The sequence below is a fragment of the Helianthus annuus genome, chromosome 9, assembly GCF_002127325.2.
Source record: "Helianthus annuus cultivar XRQ/B chromosome 9, HanXRQr2.0-SUNRISE, whole genome shotgun sequence".
NCBI lineage: Eukaryota > Viridiplantae > Streptophyta > Magnoliopsida > Asterales > Asteraceae > Helianthus > Helianthus annuus.
The window spans coordinates 183,984,345-184,008,759 of NC_035441.2; positions in this window are offsets into that span (position 1 = coordinate 183,984,345).

Below are 24,415 nucleotides of genomic sequence, written 5' to 3' on the forward strand. Positions count from 1 at the left end.
TGCAAATCTACAGAGCAATCCTTACTCATATATATCTATACTGGGTTAGAATCCCGTGTATTACACAGATTGAATAAATGTAATTTTATATACCAAATAATAAAAAATATATCTTTAAAAATCTCGTTTATTACACGGGTTGAATAAATGTAACAGTTAATTACAAAGATAGTCCTTGTGGTTTACCAAAAGTAACCGGGTACTAAATCCACATCCTTGATTCGTCAACTTGCAATCGATAACGCTCCTGACAAAAAAACACACCGTTGGTTTTTATTTATGTTAGTGCATGCGTCTGTCGACTTCGTCTTGTATCGAGTCTTGTATTGTATTAGTTAGATCAGGGCACGCAAAACGCGAAATGCAGTTTATAGGTAATTCCGCATGGAATTGTAATTCCGCACAGAACCCTAATTTCGCTTGGACCTAATTCCGTTTGAGTTAATTTCGTGCGGAATTAAGTTCCGCTTGGACCAGTTCATGCGGAATTAGCTGCTTATAAATACCCAAGTGCTCTAGTCATTTGTAACTTTCCGGCTCAAGTACCGAAGTGCTGGCGAAGTGTCGACTCGCTGTAAAGTGTTGTCAAATCAATCAAGAGACAGTTTAAAGTGTATATTTTGCTGAATTGAACTTATTACGTCTGTTTCCGCCTTTCGTTTTGAGCATAAACTCTTCTGAACGACTCATTTGGTCGGCAAACCGATCCTACAAGTGGTATCAGAGCTCAGGAGGAAGAGTTCATACCAATTCAGCTGCAAATTCTGATTTCTACACCTTCTTTTTTAAATTAAACTTGATTTTATGGTCAAAATGCTTTGAATTTCACATATCATATGTGCATTACTGTTTTAACAAACCCTAGAAAGTTTCAGATCTAAAATCGGCCAATAACTTGATCAATTTGACAAAATTCAGCTCGAGATGATGACATCAGCATAATTCCGTACGAAATTAGGGGCTAATTCCGCACCAGTTTGTAATTTCGTTTGAAAAGTTTCAAGAGAAATTAGTAATTCCGCTCCAAAGTCATAATTTTGTTTGAAAGATCCAAACGAAATCAGTAATTCCGCTTCAAAGTGTAATTTCGTTTGATAATTTCGCACGGAATTAGCGATATCGTTTGAAAGGAAGTTAATTTCGTACGAAATTAGGGTAATTTCCTACTAAAGCTGTAATTTAGTTTGAACTGTATAATTTCCTCGAACGGGAATTTCGTTTGAGAGTTAATTTCGTTTGAACTGTCTGTTTTTGTCACACCCCGATTTCCACGTGTATCACCGGTGGGCCCGGTGGGGGATTACCGTGACGATGTTGGCAACAATATAGTCAAACCACACAATTGTATAAATGCACAGCGGAAGCTTTAAAGATAAATATATACTTCAACCTCTGGTTGTAATATCAAAATGTATTACAGAAGTCGAATGTATCCACAGCGGATCAAAATAATAATAAAATATTGTTCATTCAGATACGGCATCGAGTTTGCGAGACTATTCATGATGCCTAGGAAGCTATTACCAGCCCATTTCGTATAGTACCTGCACTTAATCTTTTGGGGAAAAATACGTCAGTTTACACTGGTAAATACATTCAACTGACACATTTGAAAATGTTTATTAAAATTGATTTGAATGCACAAGGCACAAACTCTTTTATAACTTGGGAAAATTATTAAAATCTTGTGAACGTATTACATGTTCTTTTATGCGTTCGGTAGTCCGGGTCGTGCCGGGTTAAAGATTTATAGACACACCACATTGCGTAAAACCGTAGTATAAAAACCAACGGCTACGTCTTTTAATTTAATGTCGACAATATATACCGGGTGTACGCCTACACCGGGATGTCGATGGTCGTGGCCATTTCGTAAAATGATGCCAAGGATATCCGGGACAACGGTCATTAAACCCCCCAAAGGCTTTTAAGAAACAAAACTGTTTAAATGAGCCGATCATATTATTTAATTTAACCACCTAAGCGATGGAAAGAATATAATGCTCAATCAAGCGGTATTAACATACCGTAACCCAAGCCCGTATAGGGGAAATAAGTTAAAGTATTTACCTTTGCAAGTATATTTCCTTAATTTGATTAAATCACCGATAGCTTTTACCGGGCTCCTAATCTGGAACGAAGGTTTTAATTAATCTCTTAGAATCCTAACGAGTCTTTATAATGGCCGTAGCCTAGACCGGTTGGTTCCGATATGTGAATACGGTTTAATCGCGCGAAAAGGCGAAAACCGAGAATGGAGTGTGATTTTGACCCAACAAGTTCAGAGACTTGTTTTATATAGGTCTAAGGTTCACACTCTGGATTTTGGGGTCCAAATAATATAATTTGACCCGTATCGGCTAATTTATGAAAACTAGTTTCATAAGCCGAACCGTGCGCGTAATAGGCGAAACGGTTAACCATGAGAGTCTTACGCTTATTTCCTAAGTCAATATGCCTTAAAGAGGTTGTGGTATCAGTAGGATACCTTCCGTGATGCCCGTAACGAGTTTAAGTTAATATTATGCCCCGTAGGGGGTTTCCGGTCATTTTAAAGACTTTTAAAGAGCTTTTCGAGTTCTACAGGAAATCTGAGTTTCCCGAACAGTTTATAAAGTCTAAAATACTTTATTTATTATTTAAAATCAGTAGCAACTGGAATCGGGTCAAAAGACCTAGTAGAACTCAAGTTCTGGCCGAAAAGGGCATATTCGGTATTTACCGAACCGTAGCCATAACCGCAGGTTATGAGCAAGGTAAAAATTATTAAAAATCTTTAAAATTTCAAAAATATTATTTTATAACAGTGGGTAAAAGTTTTGGTGACGAAATCTTAGTTTAGATGGGCGTTATGCTAATTGCGCCGTTTATTACAAAAGTTTACTTTAATCGCGCTATTTAGCATAACTCTCATTCTAGACCTCGGATTGACGTGAAACTTTAAGGACATGCTTATAATTTAGTAAGCAAGGTTCTGGTCCGTTCACGTGTCCGAAATACTCGTTTTATTTTCAAAAGGCCGTTACGGTCAACTTTTAGGCGATTAACGGAAATGCGAAAAAGGCTCGGACAATTCATGAACCGGTCACAGAGGGTTATACCAACATGTAACCTGGTCCTAAGAGAGTCCTAAGGCATATCTATACCTCACTAAAACGGGTCAGAACTGAAGTCAAAGCAAAAGTCAAACTTTTGCGACATTCGGCTCCGAACCGGGTCAATATAGCTAATGGTCGATTCAAACGAGCGTAAACAAGTTTATATACTTAATATCGTGTTTTATGAGTGCCAAAACAGGTTTCATAACGTATTCATTACATATTATGTATAAAACGGCAAAATAGCTTTCTGTTGACTTTTTAAGTGCACGTTTGACTCGACATTTGACATAGTTAGAGTGGTGATCAGAGGGAACCCTTTTTGGGGTTTATTACCCACATAAATACCAACTCAAAACTACTTTTGATCCGACAATTCACTGGACCATTTGTGAATTATCGTTATGACAACAGTTAGTTACGACGGTTGAGTTTATAAGCTAAATCTATGGAAATATAAGACCAAAATGGATTTGAACGACTTACAGAAGTTGTATCTTGCTTAGAGAGCAGAGAGGAATGCTTGGGAGCTTTAGAATGATCAGTAGTTGAGTGTTTGAGTTGTGTGAATGTTATGAGCTCAATGTGGCTATTTATAGTGTAACAAAGCCTTCAAGATCATTACACAACAATCTACACTGATCATGGATGATGGGCAGGTGTCCCATAGAGCTATGGGTCGAGTATAGGGTGCCCATGCCTCATTTATTGGCGTTTTGATCGTTCACAAGCTCAAAAGGCAAGAAACTACAAACATTCTGCATCTGGGCGTCTAATGCGGCCCGCATGGGAGTTCCCATGCATTTGTACGCGGGTCGCCTGAGATTCAAACTTCAGGCGCGTATCTTAGGTGGCTCGCGGCCCGCCTCAACTTAACCCGAAACTTCACGCGGGTCGCGAGAGGTTAGATTTCCAGAAATTTTAAATCTTTTGTAATGATTTCAGAATCTGATAATTAATAACGAAATCTTTCGTAATGATTTACCTGACCTTTCGGGTTTGAAGGGGTAACTTTGCGGTTTGGCCCTCGGTTAATTACAACTAAGGACCTCGTGTTATTTACCCGCGTTGTTAAGTCCCCGTTTAGTTTATTAATTATTCAGAAAGCCTTAACTTTCATTGTTGACGCTTTTAACCCTTCTCATACGAATTTGATTATAACTTTCTCGTTTTAAAACGGAACTTCGCGGAATTTATACAATATGTTCTTGTGAGCGTATAATACTGTTACAAAGCCTCGGGAGCGTTAAAGGGTCACTCAGAGGTATAATTAAACATGTTGACACAGTTAACCCCTGTAGCTCGTAATCTCTCACTTTCTTCCGCGTTTCGTTTCCGTACGATCCATGATTTATTCGTTTGAAGGTACAAGCATTATTTAGGGTTACTATACAGTACATTTACCCTCGATTGACATTTATAACCCTCGAATTTATATACTTACAAGGTTTGTCAATATTAGTCCTTTATTTAATATCAATGCCACGTGTAATCAAAAGACACGTGTTAACACATTATTGGACACAAAAATTCGAGGTGTTACATCCTCACCCCCTTAAAATAAATCTCGACCCGAGATTTACTCAAATAAATAGGGGTACTTTTCTTTCATTGTGTCTTCGACTTCCACGTATATTCGGGACCTCTACGAGCATCCCATTTGACTTTTACAATCGGTACGTGCTTTCTGCGAAGCTTCTTCACCTGTCGATCTTCAATCGACAACGGTTTCTCTATGAATTTTAAGCTCTCATCTATATGCACATCTGTGTGTGGAATCACCAATGATTCATCGGCGAAGCACTTCTTGAGATTGCAAATGTGGAACACATTGTGAATTCCATTGAGCTCTTCAGGTAAGTTCAGCTTATAGGCGACTGACCCGACACGTTCAATGACCTCAAAAGGTCCTATGTATCTCGGACTCAGTTTGCCTTTCTTGCCGAAACGCATCACCCCCTTCCAGGGTGATACTTTAAGCAACACTTTTTCACCTACTTCGAAGTGAAGATCCTTACGTTTTGGATCAGCGTAACTTTTCTGCCTATCGCGGGCAGCCTTGAGACGTTCCCGAATCTGGACAATTTTGTCCGTCGTCTGGAAAACTATCTCTGGTCCCGATAATTGGACCTCTCCTACTTCCGCCCAACAAACAGGCGATCTACATTTCCTACCGTATAATGCCTCGAAAGGCGCAACCTTTATGCTGGTGTGGTAGCTATTATTGTAGGAGAATTCGATCAGGGGTAGATTCTTATCCCAGTTACCACCTAAATCGATTGCACACGCGCGTAGCATGTCTTCTAATGTTTGAATGGTACGCTCACTCTGACCATCCGTCTGTGGATGGTAAGCCGTACTGAAGTTCAAACGCGTGCCCAAAGATTGCTGGAAACTCTTCCAGAAATGAGACGTGTACCTGGTATCTCTGTCGGGGATAATAGTCACAGGTATGCCGTGCAAGGCTACAATCTTATCAACATAAAGTTGGGCTAACATATCGGAGCTATACGTCTCCTTGATGGGTAAGAAATGAGCTGATTTAGTCAGCCTATCGACTATAACCCATATTGTATCGTTTCCTTTCCTGGTTTTGGGTAACTTGGTTATGAAGTCCATAGTTACGCATTCCCACTTCCACTCGGGAAGTTCAGGCTGTTGTAGCAAGCCAGACGGCTTTTGGTGCTCGGCTTTGACTTGAGCACAAGTCAAGCACTTTGCTACATGGGCGGCCACAGACTTTTTCAAGCCTATCCACCAATAGTTCGCCTTCAAATCTTGATACATCTTGTCTGCACCAGGATGGACAGAATATTTGGAACTATGGGCTTCCTGGAGGATAACATCTCGTAGTCCTCCATAAATCGGAACCCATATACGTCCGTTCAGTCTAAGGATTCCATCCTTGCTAAGAGTCAACTGCTCCTCAGTTACTCCTAACTTTTCATTTGGATAATTAGCTTCCAACACAGCCTCTCGTTGCGCAGCTAATATCTTTTCAATTAAATTGTTTTTGACCTCAATGCTCTTGGCATTGATTCTAATAGGTTTTACCCTTTCTTTCCTGCTCAAGGCATCAGCGACCACATTCGCTTTGCCGGGATGGTACCTGATCTCGCAATAATAGTCATTCAAGGTTTCCATCCAACGGCGCTGCCTCATGTTCAACTCCTTCTGGTTGAACAGGTGCTGGAGGCTTTTGTGATCAGAATAAATCACAAATTTAATACCATAAAGGTAATGCCTCCACAATTTTAGTGCAAATACAACGGCACCCAACTCCAAGTCGTGGGTGGTGTAATTCTTTTCGTGCACCTTTAATTGCCTTGAAGCATAGGCAATCACCTTGCCCTTCTGCATAAGCACACACCCCATGCCCGTGTGTGATGCATCGCAGTAAACTACGAATTCATCTGTACCTTCCGGTAATGTCAGCACAGGTGCGTTGCTTAGCTTTTGCTTCAGTATTTCGAAGGACTCTTGCTGCTTTGGGCCCCAAATAAACTTTTCTTTCTTCTTGGTCAGGGAGGTCAAGGGCGCAGCAATCCTCGAAAAATTTTCAATAAACCTCCTGTAGTACCCTGCTAACCCCAGGAAACTACGGATTTCGGTAGGCGTCTTTGGCTCTTGCCAGTTCATGACCGCCTCTACCTTAGCGGGATCCACTTGGATACCACGCTCACTCACAACGTGACCTAAAAACTGAACCTCTCATAGCCAGAATTCACATTTCGAGAATTTGGCGTAGAGTTTCTCACGCTGTAGTAATTCGAGAATGCAACGGAGGTGCTTCTCGTGGTCAGCTTGGTTCTTGGAATATATAAGAATATCGTCGATGAAGACGATGACAAATTTGTCCAAATACGGCTTGCAGACGCGATTCATGAGATCCATGAACGCAGCCGGTGCATTTGTGAGCCCAAAAGGCATCACTAGGAACTCGTAATGACCATAGCGAGTCCTAAATGCTGTCTTATGTACATCTTCATCTCTGACCCTTAGCTGATGATAGCCCGACCTCAAGTCGATCTTTGAGAAGTAGCTCGCACCTTGCAGCTGATCGAACAGATCGTCGATCCTTGGCAAAGGATATCTATTCTTTATGGTAACTTTGTTCAGCTCACGGTAATCGATGCACAACCGCATCGATCCGTCCTTCTTCTTTACAAATAGGACAGGTGCTCCCCAGGGAGACGAACTAGGTCTGATAAAACCTTTTGCCAACAATTCATCCAACTGGGTTCTCAGTTCCTTCATTTCAGTAGGAGCTAGCCTGTACGGTGCTCTAGCTATAGGTGCTGCTCCTGGTATGATATCTATTCTGAATTCCACTTGTCTATCTGGTGGTAAACCAGGTAGTTCTTTGGGGAAAACCTCGGGATATTCAGAAATGACAGGAAGATCCTCTATCTTCGGCTTGGGTTCTTCAATTATCACCTGAGCCATGTAAATGACACAGCCTCTGTTCAAACATCTAGAAGCTTTGAGCATAGATACATCTTCGGTTAATCCGTACTGCGTGTCTCCTCGAATGGTGAGCGATTCACCACTCGGAGTCTTTAAAACTATATGTCTTTTGCCGCAAATGATTTGGGCCTGGTTACGGGATAACCAGTCCATGCCTAGAACAATGTCGAAACCCGCTAGTTTGAAGGGAAGTAGAGATAGGGGAAAAGAATGGTTCTTAATGGACATTTCACATCCCTCTAGCACAGTGGAGACGGTTTCTATCGTGCCGTCTGCTAACTCTACCTCGTATTTCATATCTAGGGTTTTGATCGGCATGTTCAATAGTTTACAAAACTTTTGGTCTACAAAGGATTTATCGGCGCCTGAATCTAAAATTACTCTTGCAAATATATTATTTACGAGAAAAGTACCTGTAAGCACATTGTCGTTCAGCACAGCCTCCTTTGCATCCATGTGGAAGACTCTCGCGTTTGTCTTCTTGGTCTCCTCCGCCTTCTTGGCGTTCTTAGGGCAGTTACTCTTGATATGCCCCTTTTCATTGCAACCGTAGCAGGTTGCATCCTTGATCTTCTTGCATTCCACAGTCTTATGATCCTTGGACTTGCACAGTCCACAGGAAGGAGTCTTTGGTTGTGACTGTGAATTCGATGCAAACCTGCACTTCCCAGAGTGGGGTTTCTTGCAGATTTTGCAGTTGGGCCTTTCACCAGCTTGCCCATCTTTCTTTGCCTCCGACCCTCTTTTGCCTTCACCGTTTCCACAGTGCTTCTTCCCTGACCTTCGTGAGGTATCATCCTCACGTTTCCTCTTCTCAGCCTCCTTGCTCCTTAGGGTCCTCAGACGGACCGCGTCTAAAGTGAGAGACAAGGAGAGGTCAGTAACTGACCTGAAGGTCGTCGGCCGGGAGGCCTTTACACTCGCCTTTATCGCAGGCTCCAAGCCCCCAATGAAACGGGCGATTCTTCTAGACTCTGGTGTCACAAGGTACGGAACCAGGCGAGACATCGTATTGAAGCTCGTCAAATAAGCCTGGCAGTCCAGGTTCGTCATCACCAGTGACACAAAGTCAGCCTTGATCTTCTCAACCTCATGCTGAGGGCAGTAGTTTTCCTTAATGAGAGCAATAAATTCCTCCCATGTCATCTTGTATAAAGCAGACTTACCCGATGCCTGCACCAACGCCCTCCACCATGCCAGGGCCTCGCCCTTAAATGACTGGGACACAAACTTCACCACATCCTTCTCTGCGCACCCACTGATGTCCACAATAGTGTCCATCTCATCTAGCCAGGTAATACAATCAACAGCACCTTTCTCCCCCGTAAATTCCCGGGGCTTACAAGATACAAAATACTTGTAGGTGCAACCCTTGGCACCAGATGCATCAGTGTACTCTCGTTCACGACGAATACTATTTTCAGCTGACGAGTGGTTGTCGTCATCTTTCTTGGGTTGAGAGGGTGGTTTGGAGTGTGTCTTTGGTTTGGAGGGTGGTTTTGTTACAGATCTGCTATGAGACTCAGTGTATTGACGATCAAGAGCTGCCTGGACAGCGTTGTCAATTAGAGCCTTTAGCTGTGCGCCTGTCAGATGCACTGGCGCATTGTCGTAGTCATCTTCATTAGTATGGCTATTCTCTCCATTGGGATCCGCCATTGTAACTTGAATCTGCTACAGAAGATAACAAAATTTTATTCAGGAGATTATTATATAATTGTCTTTTATGACAATTTGTCAACCATGGTAACAGAGACCATATTTGGTTAACTTATTACTCATTAAATCTTAGGATTTTGAATACATCCTATTTTAGCTATAACAATAATATTGGCGGCGTAAAGCCTAATCACGAGGATGTTTTATAACATTAGCCGAGATTTCAGAGAATCAAGGCATAGAGATTTGAACCGTAGTTCTTTTACCCCGTTCTGGCAGGGAGTCATAGACCACCACTGTCTTTTGTCTTTGTAAGACAATTATTACGGCCCATAGGCATTACACCACTAATGGATGTTTTAATAAGGTTGGCCCGTAGGCACTACATCACAAATGGATGTTTAATATGATTGGCCCGTAGGCACTACATCACTAATGGATGTTTAAATAAGGTTGGCCCGTAGGCACTACATCACTAATGGATGTTTCAATAAGTGATCATCCCTACTGATGATTTAACCCATGATTTATAAATCATTTAGTTGGGTTTTGGAATCCTTAAAGGATTATTGTATAAGAATGACGTGCGTGATTTTAACGAATCACTTCTGCCATGATTGTTAACATGCTTGCAGCGGTTAACAGGGAATCTGAATCTTTTAATTAAGTCCTACCATCTTGGCCGGATCTTAAAAGACACCAGGCTAGGTTTCACTCGTAAGATTCTTTATTTAGGCAGATCAATTTAAAAGGAATGGTTTTGATTTATTTCATACATATTAAAACAAAACTCATAACATACATTTCATAATCTCAAATACAATCACATATTGCCCTAAACGGGTCTTTCAAATAGTACATACCTCCATAGAGGTTTAAAAATAAGTGACAAGTCCACGCAGGGACTAACATAAGATAAGTGTCCATGCAAGGACTAAAAGATAAGTGTCCACGCAGGGACTTCTTTCAAAGTAGAAATTTCATTAGTACAACTATTAAGGGCTAGTGGTCACGTTTCTTCTTTTTGCCCTTTAGTAGGTTCGCCAAGCCTTTGAGAAATCCTCGGTGGCTCTTTTTCTCTTCCTCGAACTCTATCTCCACACGATCTAGTCGATGGAGTATCTCTTCCTGTTCAGGAGGAGAGAATCGTGGTTGTGGCGCTTGTTGTGGAACTGGAGGTCTGGGAGGTATTGGATACCCATGAGCTGAGTAGTCCGGAGCTCCCATGTTTCCATGTGCTCCGTCAGGGTAGCGTGCATTATACCTAGCCGACACCACATACGGGTCGCGCTCATAATTGTAGTTGTAATGTGCTTGTGACGGTTTGAACGGGTTGTAAGCCGTTGGACCCGTGTAAGCAGGTATGGGTTGGTCGTACCCAAATGGTGGCGAATTTGGTGCAGCTGGTGCGGAGTTCGCCTCCTGTATAAGACTTGAAGGTCCTTCTTCTTGTAGTGGCAGATAGTGGCTACTACTAGAATGTCGAGGGGTGCTGAAGTGGATACCCCCTCCCCCTCGTGTGGACATACGAGCATTTGTCCTCTTACGCCTTGGCGGATCAGGCATTACTGGTTGCGCCGGTGGCGGAGGTGGTGGCGTAACTGCCACGAAGCGTGAATCCTCAGAGGGATCCTGTGGATGTCGCGGTTGTTGTGATGTCTGTTGAGGTGGTGTGTAGTACTACTCATGTCGGTCGAACAACGCTTAGAAACTGTCTGGCCCCTGATAGGGTGTGCCATGGAAGGATGACCCATCAGAGACTTCTATCGGATGCGTGGGCGTACCACGAGCAGGTTCTGTTGGATCAGTATCTTCATCCATATGGTCTTCGGAGAAGTGATCTTATGGCCCTAATGGTACAAAACCTGAAGGTTCCTGTATGTAGTCAGCTGGATTAAACTGACCTATGAAGTATGGAGTAGGGTCGTCGTAATTTCGGTGTGATACCGAACGTTGTAGAGGTATGAAGGAAGGTTGCGGGTTGTTGGGATCATTCTCTGAATTTGGCCCAAAGGAGTGCCGGTATGATGGCGTCGAGCTGTGCGAGGTGGAATGCCTCGCGGGTTCGTAGAGGTCTCTTCGTCGTTGTGGTTCTTCACTCCTTGTCATTGAAGGAGATCTTGTACCTGACGGTCCAGCTTCGTGATCGTGATGTGTCACGATATCTCCTCTGCCTCTTCTTCCCCTTCCTCTTCCTCGGAATATTACGGGCGGCATTTTTCCTGCTTTGTAAAACTTTAAATACCAATAATAAAAGAAAAAGACAAAATTGGAATAATAATTCGAATTCGTCCTAAGTTCTTGTCTAGACTCAAGTATGTGCAATTGCGTCATTGAGATTAAACACATTAGGATAGTGTTTAATTCACTCAATGTTGGCTCTGATACCAACCTGTCACACCCCGATTTCCACGTGTATCACCGGTGGGCCCGGTGGGGGATTACCGTGACGATGTTGGCAACAATATAGTCAAACCACACAATTATATAAATGCACAGCGGAAGCTTTAAAGATAAATATATACTTCAACCTCTGGTTGTAATATCAAAATGTATTACAGAAGTCGAATGTATCCACAGCGGATCAAAATAATAATAAAATATTGTTCATTCAGATACGGCATCGAGTTTGCGAGACTATTCGTGATGCCTAGGAAGCTATTACCAGCCCATTTCGTATAGTACCTGCACTTAATCTTTTGGGGAAAAATACGTCAGTTTACACTGGTAAATACATTCAACTGACACATTTGAAAATGTTTATTAAAATTGATTTGAATGCACAAGGCACAAACTCTTTTATAACTTGGGAAAATTATTAAAATCTTGTGAATGTATTACATGTTCTTTTATGCGTTCGGTAGTCCGGGTCGTGCCGGGTTAAAGATTTATAGACACACCACATTGCGTAAAACCGTAGTATAAAAACCAACGGCTACGTCTTTTAATTTAATGTCGACAATATATACCGGGTGTACGCCTACACCGGGATGTCGATGGTCGTGGCCATTTCGTAAAATGATGCCAAGGATATCCGGGACAACGGTCATTAAACCCCCCAAAGGCTTTTAAGAAACAAAACTGTTTAAATGAGCCGATCATATTATTTAATTTAACCACCTAAGCGATGGAAAGAATATAATGCTCAATCAAGCGGTATTAACATACCGTAACCCAAGCCCGTATAGGGGAAATAAGTTAAAGTATTTACCTTTGCAAGTATATTTCCTTAATTTGATTAAATCACCGATAGCTTTTACCGGGCTCCTAATCTGGAACGAAGGTTTTAATTAACCTCTTAGAATCCTAACGAGTCTTTATAATGGCCGTAGCCTAGACCGGTTGGTTCCGATATGTGAATACGGTTTAATCGCGCGAAAAGGCGAAAACCGAGAATGGAGTGTGATTTTGACCCAACAAGTTCAGAGACTTGTTTTATATAGGTCTAAGGTTCACACTCTGGATTTTGGGGTCCAAATAATATAATTTGACCCGTATCGGCTAATTTATGAAAACTAGTTTCATAAGCCGAACCGTGCGCGCAATAGGCGAAACGGTTAACCATGAGAGTCTTACGCTTATTTCCTAAGTCAATATGCCTTACAGAGGTTGTGGTATCAGTAGGATACCTTCCGTGATGCCCGTAACGAGTTTAAGTTAATATTATGCCCCGTAGGGGGTTTCCGGTCATTTTAAAGACTTTTAAAGAGCTTTTCGAGTTCTACAGGAAATCTGAGTTTCCCGAACAGTTTATAAAGTCTAAAATACTTTATTTATTATTTAAAATCAGTAGCAACTGGAATCGGGTCAAAAGACCTTGTAGAACTCAAGTTCTGGCCGAAAAGGGCATATTCGGTATTTACCGAACCGTAGCCATAACCGCAGGTTATGAGCAAGTTAAAAATTATTAAAAATCTTTAAAATTCCAAAAATATTATTTTATAACAGTGGGTAAAAGTTTTGGTGACGAAATCTTGGTTTAGATGGGCGTTATGCTAATTGCGCCGTTTATTACAAAAGTTTACTTTAATCGCGCTATTTAGCATAACTCTCATTCTAGACCTTGGATTGACGTGAAACTTTAAGGACATGCTTATAATTTAGTAAGCAAGGTTCTGGTCCATTCACGTGTCCGAAATACTCGTTTTATTTTCAAAAGGCCGTTACGGTCAACTTTTAGGCGATTAACGGAAAATGCGAAAAAGGCTCGGACAATTCATGAACCGGTCACAGAGGGTTATACCAACATGTAACCTGGTCCTAAGAGAGTCCTAAGGCATATCTATACCTCACTAAAACGGGTCAGAACTGAAGTCAAAGCAAAAGTCAAACTTTTGCGACATTCGGCTCCGAACCGGGTCAATATAGCTAATGGTCGATTCAAACGAGCGTAAACAAGTTTATATACTTAATATCGTGTTTTATGAGTGCCAAAACAGGTTTCATAAGGTATTCATTACAGATTATGTATAAAACGACAAAATAGCTTTCTGTTGACTTTTTAAGTGCACGTTTGACTCGACATTTGACATAGTTAGAGTGGTGATCAAAGGGAACCCTTTTTGGGGTTTATTACCCACATAAATACCAACTCAAAACTACTTTTGATCCGACAATTCACTGGACCATCTGTGAATTATCGTTATGACAACCGTTAGTTACGACGGTTGAGTTTATAAGCTAAATCTATGGAAATATAAGACCAAAATGGATTTGAACGACTTACAGAAGTTGTATCTTGCTTAGAGAGCAGAGAGGAATGCTTGGGAGCTTTAGAATGATTAGTAGTTGAGTGTTTGAGTTGTGTGAATGTTATGAGCTCAATGTGGCTATTTATAGTGTAACAAAGCCTTCAAGATCATTACACAACAATCTACACTGATCATGGATGATGGGCAGGTGTCCCATAGAGCTATGGGTCGAGTATAGGGTGCCCATGCCTCATTTATTGGCGTTTTGATCGTTCACAAGCTCAAAAGGCAAGAAACTACAAACATTCTGCATCTGGGCGTCTAATGCGGCCCGCATGGGAGTTCCCATGCATTTGTACACGGGTCGCCTGAGATTCAAACTTCAGGCGCGTATCTTAGGTGGCTCGCGGCCCGCCTCAACTTAACCCGAAACTTCACGCGGGTCGCGAGAGGTTAGATTTCCAGAAATTTTAAATCTTTTGTAATGATTTCAGAATCTGATAATTAATAACGAAATCTTTCGTAATGATTTACCTGACCTTTCGGGTTTGAAGGGGTAACTTTGCGGTTTGGCCCTCGGTTAATTACAACTAAGGACCTCGTGTTATTTACCCGCGTTGTTAAGTCCCCGTTTAGTTTATTAATTATTCAGAAAGCCTTAACTTTCATTGTTGACGCTTTTAACCCTTCTCATACGAATTTGATTATAACTTTCTCGTTTTAAAACGGAACTTCGCGGAATTTATACAATATGTTCTTGTGAGCGTATAATACTGTTACAAAGCCTCGGGAGCGTTAAAGGGTCACTCAGAGGTATAATTAAACATGTTGACACAGTTAACCCCTGTAGCTCGTAATCTCTCACTTTCTTCCGCGTTTCGTTTCCGTACTATCCATGATTTATTCGTTTGAAGGTACAAGCATTATTTAGGGTTACTATACAGTACATTTACCCTCGATTGACATTTATAACCCTCGAATTTATATACTTTCAAGGTTTGTCAATATTAGTCCTTTATTTAATATCAATGCCACGTGTAATCAAAAGACACGTGTTAACACATTATTGGACACAAAAATTCAAGGTGTTACAGTTTTTGTGAACTTTGAAAACTGAAACATGGAAGAGGAATTCTACAACGCATTTGCTACTCCGATCACCATAACTCAGCAAGCAATGTTGGAAAATAAAATGGGCACTATGCAGAAACCGCCCAAACTCATGAACATCGAGGAGTATAAGGGATGGGAAGAACGGTTTGAGAACTGGGTACAAGCAAATTATTTGGATGCTTGGGAATGTATTGAAACGAAATATGTTAGACCGACGAATGATGATGAAGAGGAGATTGCTATTAAAGATCTTAGTGCGGATGAGAAAAAGAAATACAAAAATGAGAAAATGATGATCAGCTTATTGCAACAAGCTATGAAAGAAGATATTTTGGTTTTATTGCAACACAGTGGGAGTGCATATTCGATTTGGAAAGCGTTAAGATCTAAGTTTGTTGGAAGTCAAGAAATGATTAAGAACAAAAAATCGCTTCTGAAAAAAGAGTTTGATCTATTTCGTGGTCTGAAAAATGAAAGCACAAAGCAGATAATTGAAAGATACTGCAATTTGTTAGTAAACATGAAGAGGGTGAGCATCACAAAGGATAATGAAGAGTTGATTGAGAAACTGGCTGATGCATTGCCACATGAGACTTGGGGCACGTACTTGATGATGCTAAGAAATAAGAAAGGGTTTAATACTCTAACACTGAGTAAGTTTATTGAAAAACTTGAAGCTCAGGAGATGGAGCAAAAGAAGATTTCAAGAATGAAAGTTTTTTTATGGTGAACAAGATATTGGGCTGTATTACAAAGCAGGGTTGAATGAAAAGACAAACATGTCACCAAAAGTTGAAACAGCATTCAATGCAAAAAGCTCATCGGGAGGTTCATCTAAAGGATCAAGCAGCAAGACAAGTTTTTCATCATATCCGTCATTTGATCCAAACTTAACAGCATCAAAGAATGGCAAAAAGTTACAATGCAACATTGTATTGAATCTTGAGGATGATCAAGATTACTCGGAAGAGGTTGCAAAAAGTCACATGTCTTTGCTGGGAACTGTATTGGAATCATATGGAAGCTTAGTGGCAGGAAGGATCAGGAATCCAATGCTGACAAAAGAGGATTACGATCAGATAGATGCTGAAGAGATGGAATTGATGGATATAAAATGGTGTTTGGCGAGTGTGTTAAGAAGAGCTAAGAAATTCAAACAAATCACGGGACGAGATGATTTCCGTGATGCATGTGTTTCTACTTTAGGATTTGATAAATCTAAAGTTACTTGTTTTCGTTGCAGGGAAAAAGGACGCTTCAAGAGGGAGTGCATAAACCGCGAAGCAAGTGGAGCTCAAAATACGTTCAACAACAATGACTACTATCGGAAAGCAATCTATCATCAAGTTGCTCAACAATCACATCAACAAGAACCACAGGTGGCTCATGGTAAAAAGGTGATCGAGGATTCTTCAAAGAGAGCTTGTATGGTGAATCATGATGAGAAGAAATCATCAACAGGATTCAACTGGGATAAATATATTTCAGCGGATGGTAAAGCATGTCTGATAAATCAAGATGATGAAAAATTACCAGAAGGATTTAGTTGGGCAAATTTTAGTTGGGATGACTATGATCCTAACAAAAACTCAAGTCACAAAGTTTTTGTTGCTCGAATTGAAGAAGATAGTGATAATGATGATGATGATTATTATGCAAAAAGAATGCAGAAACACTTGAAAATGATGGAGGAGAGTGACAGTGAAGATGAAAAAGCTAAAAAGAAAAAGAAGAAAATTAAAACACCTGTCAGCAGTGATGACGAAGAAGTTCCAGTGATCAAAAGAAAAGTAAAAGAAGTTCAAGCTTTCAAAATTGATGAAGAAGCTGATGCAAGAAAGATTCCGGTGATTTGTGAAAACTGTGAGATCATAAAAAAGAAAAACAGTGAATTGATTAACAACATGAACCGACTGAAAGAATCATATGATGTGCTGAACAAAGCAATGAATACGTACAATGAAACAAGCGATGAACAGGCAACAGCAATGAAGACACTTCAAGGAGCTTTCATGAGAAAGTAGAAAGTTGTCAACAATTACATCGAAAAGTGTGCTGTGCTGGAACAGAAACTGGAGACTCAAAAAATTGAAACAGAAAGAGTTAATCGTTTGTTAAAAAGTTACTCATGTACTTCTTATGTCATTGACATGATTTATCCAACTGTGGAAGGCATGAAGGCTTTTGAAGAAGACATTTCTGAAGAGAAAAAGAGTGACACAGAAGAAGAGACATCTGAGAAAAAGAATTCTGAAAAGAAGAAGAGTACTAAAGTGAAGAATTCTGGTAAGAAACAAGGTGTCAGTTACAACAAGTGTCCACCCCGCTTGAAAATGGATATTCGCCAAGAAATCCAAATTCAGAAAGAGTCGGAAAGGCAACAATTTTACAGTGGGAGTCTGATACTTCAGTAAATTTGCCAGAAAACATTGATGTCACGTTTACATCATCTGACACTGATCATGAGTCCGAGTTAATAAAGAATGTGGTCGATCAGGTGTTGGAAAAGGATGAGTCAGAGGAGTCAATGTCGGAGTCAAAATCAGAGTCAAAGTCTGAGTCAGACACGTCAAGTCAAACCTCCAAACAGGGCAAAAGAGTTTATAATAAAGAATTCATGTTATCAAAATCTAATTTGGATGACGAAACGTTTAAAGTTGCATATACTTTGAATGATTCTGACAAATTATATTCTGATGAGGAATTTCCAATAAGAGGTGTTAAACCAGAAATGATCAAAAAGGTTTTCAAACTAACAGAAATTAATATTTCTGAAATAAAAGATGTAAATCTTTCTGAAAAACCTAAAAATACACCTCAAGTGTTCAACAGAGAAAACAAGAAAAAGGGTTACAGCTCTAGTTCTGGTTATCAAAAGAAACCAAACCATAACGGTAATTTCAAAAAGAAAGGTCTTGGATTTACTCCCCCAGAGAATTATAAAAATGAAAAATATGTTAGAGATTTTAAATCAAAAATGATATTTATTTCAGGTACATCTTCTGAGGAAGAAAAATAAAATTTGTTCAGAAAGCAGTCGAATAGAAAATTCCCTGCGAAGAAGCAAGAAGAGATGAAGACTACTGATCAGATGAAAGAAACGAGAACTTGTTTTCAATGCAGAACAACTGGTCATATTGCCAAGAATTGTCCTAAGACAATTAAATCAAAACAGGAAGTGTCTCGTAAACTGAAAGATAAAGAGGTTGTGTTTGAACCACTAATTGAAAGAAATTTTTTTTTCAAGAATTCAAAATTTGAAATTGGTGAATGTTCAAACATGTTTTACAAGAAAAAAGCAAAACTTGACAACCAAAAATGGGTTGTTAAGAAATCTGATGATAATTCTAGCGATGATTCTGATTCATCAAAATCAGAGGAGCTATCTTCTGGCGATGAATCTGATTCCACAAAGTCAGAGGAGCCACAGGTTGAATCGAAAGGTGAAAAATCAGTACCTCCAATGGATGATGCAAATTTTCCACCATTGAGGGTTGAAAATTTTAAAACAAAAGTTGGAAAAGTTGAGATTTCAAATCAGTTCTTTTCTGAAAAGGAGGAATTTGATGTTGAAAAAGCCTTTAACCCTAAAGTGAAACATATTTTTTGTAAAATGATTGACAGAAAGGTCAAAGGGGTAAAGGAATATTATGAGACGAAGATGGAAGGTAAGAAACCGAGTGTTGGTAACTCGGAATCACCCAAGGCTGGTCAGGCTTGGGTGGATATATTCTTTGATTAAAAACCTGACTTGCAGGAACTCCAGGTTGGTAATTGGGGAGTAGGAATCGACATCTTTTTTGAGAAACTCACAGGTTGGTAACTGTGATATTTCGATCTATAAGTGGTAAATCAGGGACATTAAGTTGTACTTGATTTTCTACAAGTGGTATGTTTGGTTTGTGAACCTACAAGTGTTTGAAAACAAAATGATGAAATGATCCCCGTTTTCTACAAGTGGTAAAATCAACAAAACTTATTTTCCGGAAAAACCATTATGATTGAAACAAACTTAAGTGTTTTGAAATCATAATGGGAAAATAGTTTGTTGTAAGGGGGAGTTCTGATTGTTTATGCCGAGTGAATGGCAAATTGAAGCAATTCACAACAGTTGTCATTTTACTTGTATAGTTTGTTTTCAAGTTTCTTTAAATGTTTCTGAATTTTAGGGGGAGTAAGAAATTTCAGAAAATCCAGAAAACATTAGAAAATTTGAAAAAGCCGAAAACATGATAAAATTCAAAAAGAGTTTTGTTGTAAAAAGAGGAAATGATAGTACATCAGTGGACTATCACAACATGCTAAAGAATTGGAAAGTTAAAAAGTGATAAACAATCTCACTGTGGATGTGCCAGTAGGTTTTTGCACATTCAGTAAATTGTTTTCGAGATATAAATCTAAATTTCAAACTTGCTTATCTCGTGGGGAACATTTCTTGGATATATGGGTAACCCCCGAAATCTTGTTTGAAAGGTCCCTCTTTCTGAGATACTAGGTCTTTATACTCAGTGATATCTGGGTATTATGCCGGGACTTCTGATTTTGCGGAAGCAATGGCCTAGTCCCCGTATAATACTTTACATTTGTTTAATCTTAAAGCTCGCCCTCAGTACATAAAAATGATGAAACATTGCAAAATGCTAATCATGTGCTGTTGAAGAAAAGATTCTCTAAAGGGAACACACCTAAAGTCGAGCCGTCATCTCGTTGCACGAACAGAAGTTCTGACCTGAGCTCTCACGGTTTAGCATTTAACCCTTTACAGATATCATCTAGGTATATTCACCTGTAAGACTGAATATTGGGATCTGGATACGGGAGTATATTCAAGTGGTGGGACACGCGAATAAGTTTAAGTGCTTAAAACACTAATCTCGTATCTCGAAACAGTTGAACTTTGTGTGAAAATTTAAGAGGACCAGTATACTGACAATCTAAGTGAATTGTTTTGAACTTAAAATGTTTAAAGCTTAACGGTGTTGGTGATTTGTCTCAAAAACTGATATGATCCTCTTACACAAACTCACAAAAATATTGTATGTAAATATTTCTTTACTGCATTTCTTTATAAAAAATTCCAAAAAGATTTTCTGTGTGTTTTAGCATAAACTTTTGAAAAATACAAAAAGATTTTCGAAAACTGATGTTGAAAAGCTTATTTTCAAAATTCCAAGTGCTATACATGATCCACAAACAGTGAGGGGAGTTGGGTTGAAATAAAAGGTTTTTCCTGCAAGTGGTTCATCAGAAATTAATATTGTAAAATCATTCTTGATTATTTGTCAATTTACAAGTGGTAAACAGAGAACATAAATTTGTCAATTTTAAATTCATGAAATTTATGTTGAGGTAGAGGATGTGCAGGTACGACAGGTTTCGATTCCTGAGAAGTCTGTGTTTAGAGAGCCAGGTTTCGATCCTGAGCAGAGTGTGAACCAGGTCACTATCCAGACTGCGATCCCAGCATATCGATAGGGGGAGTCTGTAGATGAAAAGAGCCAGATTATGATTCTGGAAGCCTGATATTCACGCAAGCTGCTGATACTGATGAACTTAAGGAATCAAGAGGTCTGATCAAGAGAATTGTAAGAGTCAGCTACAGATTTTGGGATGTTAGAGTGAAGATTGAAGATTGGATCAACATCCGAGAGAAGATTATTTGTTCGAGGGGAGTCTGTTGGTGCTGATAGAGAAGAGAAGAGAAGAGAGAGATTTGAGGATGCTTTACAGTGTTAGATACTTCAAGAGAATTCGAGAAGACTGATAAAGACTGAAGATGTTGAAGACTCGACACTGAAGACTCGTCAACATTCGAGGGGGAGTCTGTTAGTGCATGCGTCTGTCAACTTCGTCTTGTATCGAGTCTTGTATTGTATTAGTTAGATTAGGGCACGCAAAACGAGAAATGTAGTTTATAGGTAATTTCGCATGGAATTGTAATTCCGCACGGAACCCTAATTTCGCTTGGACCTAATTCCGTTTGAGTTAATTTCGTGTGGAATTAAGTTCCGCTTGGACTAGTTCATGCGGAATTAGCTGCTTATAAATACCCAAGTGCTCTAGTCATTTGTAACTTTCCGGCTCAAGTACCGAAGTGCTGCCGAAGTGTCGACTCACTGTAAATTGTTGTCAAATCAATCAAGAGACAGTTTAAAGTGTATATCTTGCTGAATTGAACTCATTACGTCTGTTTCCGCCTTTCGTTTTGAGCATAAACTCTTCTGAACGACTCGTTTGGTCGGCAAACCGATCCTACAATTTAATTATTCCATAGAATCTAAAGGAGATCAACATTTCCCATTGATTAAGGAGAGTGACGTTAGGTTAAACTAAAGAACGCCAAAATGACCGGATTGGGTAGTTTTTAAAATATTGTAAAGGAACTTTTGAGAAGACGTTGTTTGTAGTTTTCTTTTAAAAAAACAAAACAATTGTTTAGTTGATTATAAAATTACTAAAGTTATGTGTTTAGGATTCTCAACAAAGCATGGTTGCAAAAGTCGCTAGGCGCTTCCTAGTCGGTTGACCGGGGAGTTGAGAGTACTCGGCATAGGCGGAGAGTACTCGGACATGTTAAATTATAAAGAAATTAGTTTTCAGAAATTAAATATATGTCTAATAACATAAATTTACTAATATTTATAACAAAATACGTGAAAATGATATTCATTATTTAATATGATAGTCATATAAATTATGTTTTATTATTTTTTAAGTCAAACTCAGCCCGAATTGACCCACTAGATCCGATTTTGGCCGAGTTTGACCGCGTTTGATCGATTCCGAGTAATTAGGCGGAGTTAGAGAAAGTCGCCTCGACAGCCTACCTTGTAGCGACTACTCGGGGAGTACTCGGCCTTGGAAACCTTGTTTTACAACCATGCAACAAAGTAATCTTGAACGAGACTTTCGTTTGCGGCTACACAGTCACTAAGTACACGAACTCTTGACTCTGCCATGTCTTGAAATAATGCACGAACAGTGGTAGTGAGAGTTAGAGAGTTATGAGCATTCAATATAAAAACTTCATTGTCAGAACTTGATGTGATATTAAATGGACCCATTATAGAAAATGTGGATTTAAATAAAGGAGAGAAATGTTAAGATTTGTATGAAAAATAAAATTTGAAATGATAATGTATATTGTTTTTAAATTAATTAATAATTTTTTTAACGTGTAACGATCAAATGACCGTTTGAAAGCTTTTATGTATGACCAACACCAATATTCGAATCAGGATGATTTTCCTTGCTGCTGAACACCACGAGAGAGCGTTCATTCAGTGCCTAATTGCCACCTATGACAACTAAGAATCAGCTTGAGAATTATGTGGAGATTGTGTTTATGAGTTTGCGTCCACTAAACTTCAACATCAAATTATAAACCTAAAGCCCAATTTGAACACTACTTGATCTAATTACGAAATTGGTACCCCTAAAATCGATAAATTGTAATCTAGCTTTATTACAAAATCACAATGGACTCCTAGGTGATTTCGACTGGTTTAAGCGTCTCTAAACATTGTTAAATTAATAGATGCTTTCTTATCGAAATTTGAGCGACATCAAAAATTGAAATCAAGAATCAAACATAGAGGAGGACAAAGACTTCCATTTTGGACCTAAAGCGTGACGATTAAAAAAGCAGTCTCATATCTATGAAAATTTTCAAAAGCAATACCATATATAGGTTCAGGTTCCATTGATATTATATCGAGATTATGTCTTATTATATTGGTTCAGGTTCGATTGATAAAAAAATCCACATCCGTGATTCGTTAACTTGCAATCGATGATGCTCCTGACAAGAAAACACACCGTTGGTTTTTATTTAATTATTCCATAGAATCTAAAGGAGATCAAGATTTCCCATTGATTAAGGAGAGTGACGTTAGCTTAAACTAAAGAACGCCAAAATGACTGGTTTAATAACCAATCTAGTTTTTAAAATACTGTAAAGGAACTTTTGAGAAGACGTTATTTGTAGTTTTCTTTTAGAAAACAAAATAATTGTTTAGTTGATTAAAAAAATACATTTAAAAAACAAACAAAACAATTGTTTAGCTGATTAAAAAATTACTAAAGACATATGTAGTAACCCATATTACATTTTGCCACACAACTATGACGGCCTATTTAGCCAACATATCGTGTCAAGAGATAATTGAACTTGTAATGTCTTTTCAGAAAAAGAAAAAAAAAACCGAAAAACTAAACCATCCTTAACAGAAAATTTAAATATGGAAAACCATTTTATATAAGAGACTAAAGAAACTATTTCTGGACTCAATAAAAGTTGACATCTAATAATTATATCATAGGCCAATAATTATACCAAGCACTCAGTTTGGATCAAATTGAGCGCATATTTTATTGATACACTGTTACCCTTTGATGATGGGCTGGGCCAGACTAGATTTGCTACATACCCTTTCAATTATTGTTATTTAGGCTGACACTTGTTTAATGCCAGTCCATATAAATTCGGTCTAGAACAACTTTTTTAATCACCACTAGTTCATATTATTTATTTAGTTAATTTATAATATAATAAAAAAACTAATACTATAGGTGTACATAGCTACATTTTCCAAAAACAATAATATGCTTAAACGACCGGTTTGGTTTATGCAAATAGTCCCGATATCCAATCCAGTTCCGTATAAATTAGGCTGTTCAAAAAGCTCGCTCAAATTTAGCTTAAAAAAAGTTCGATTAATATGGGTCGATTTGAAACTGAGTCGAGCCGGCTCGGCTCAGTTTGACTCGCTTGGTAGCTCGAATTATTTTACTTTTTTTTATAAACTGCCTCAAGTGGGGATCGAACTCGGGTACTATGGGTAAAACCTAGGTGCATCAACCAGTTAATATATTTTATTTTTATGTACATTATAATATATTACAAATAATTGATTATTATTTACATGTAGTTAGGAGTGTAATTTGATATTTATGGTATATTTGAAGGTTGATTACCATGCTAATAAACTAACATTGTTGTATTTCGTTGAAAGTTGAAACTTATTTGTGTTGTTAAACTTGATTTTGGCTTATAAGTTATAATGTATTAGGTTGAACGTTGAACTGATTTTGAATATGTATTTTTAAACTATTGACTTATATTTTAAACTACTGAATTTTGAAAGCTATGTATTAATTCTTCTTTTTAAAATCAAATCAAACCAAGCCGAGTCAAGGCATCTCGGTTTAAAACCAAGCCGAGCCCGAGCTTAGATTTTCAACTCGGTCTCAAATCCGAGCCGAGCCAGCTCGGTTTATAATGGAGGCGAGCCCGAGCTTGCCCTAGCTCAGCTCATGAACAGCCCTAGTACAAATCATAAACCAGTTGAACAAGTCAATTTGCTGTGGTGTGCACTGTTTAACCAC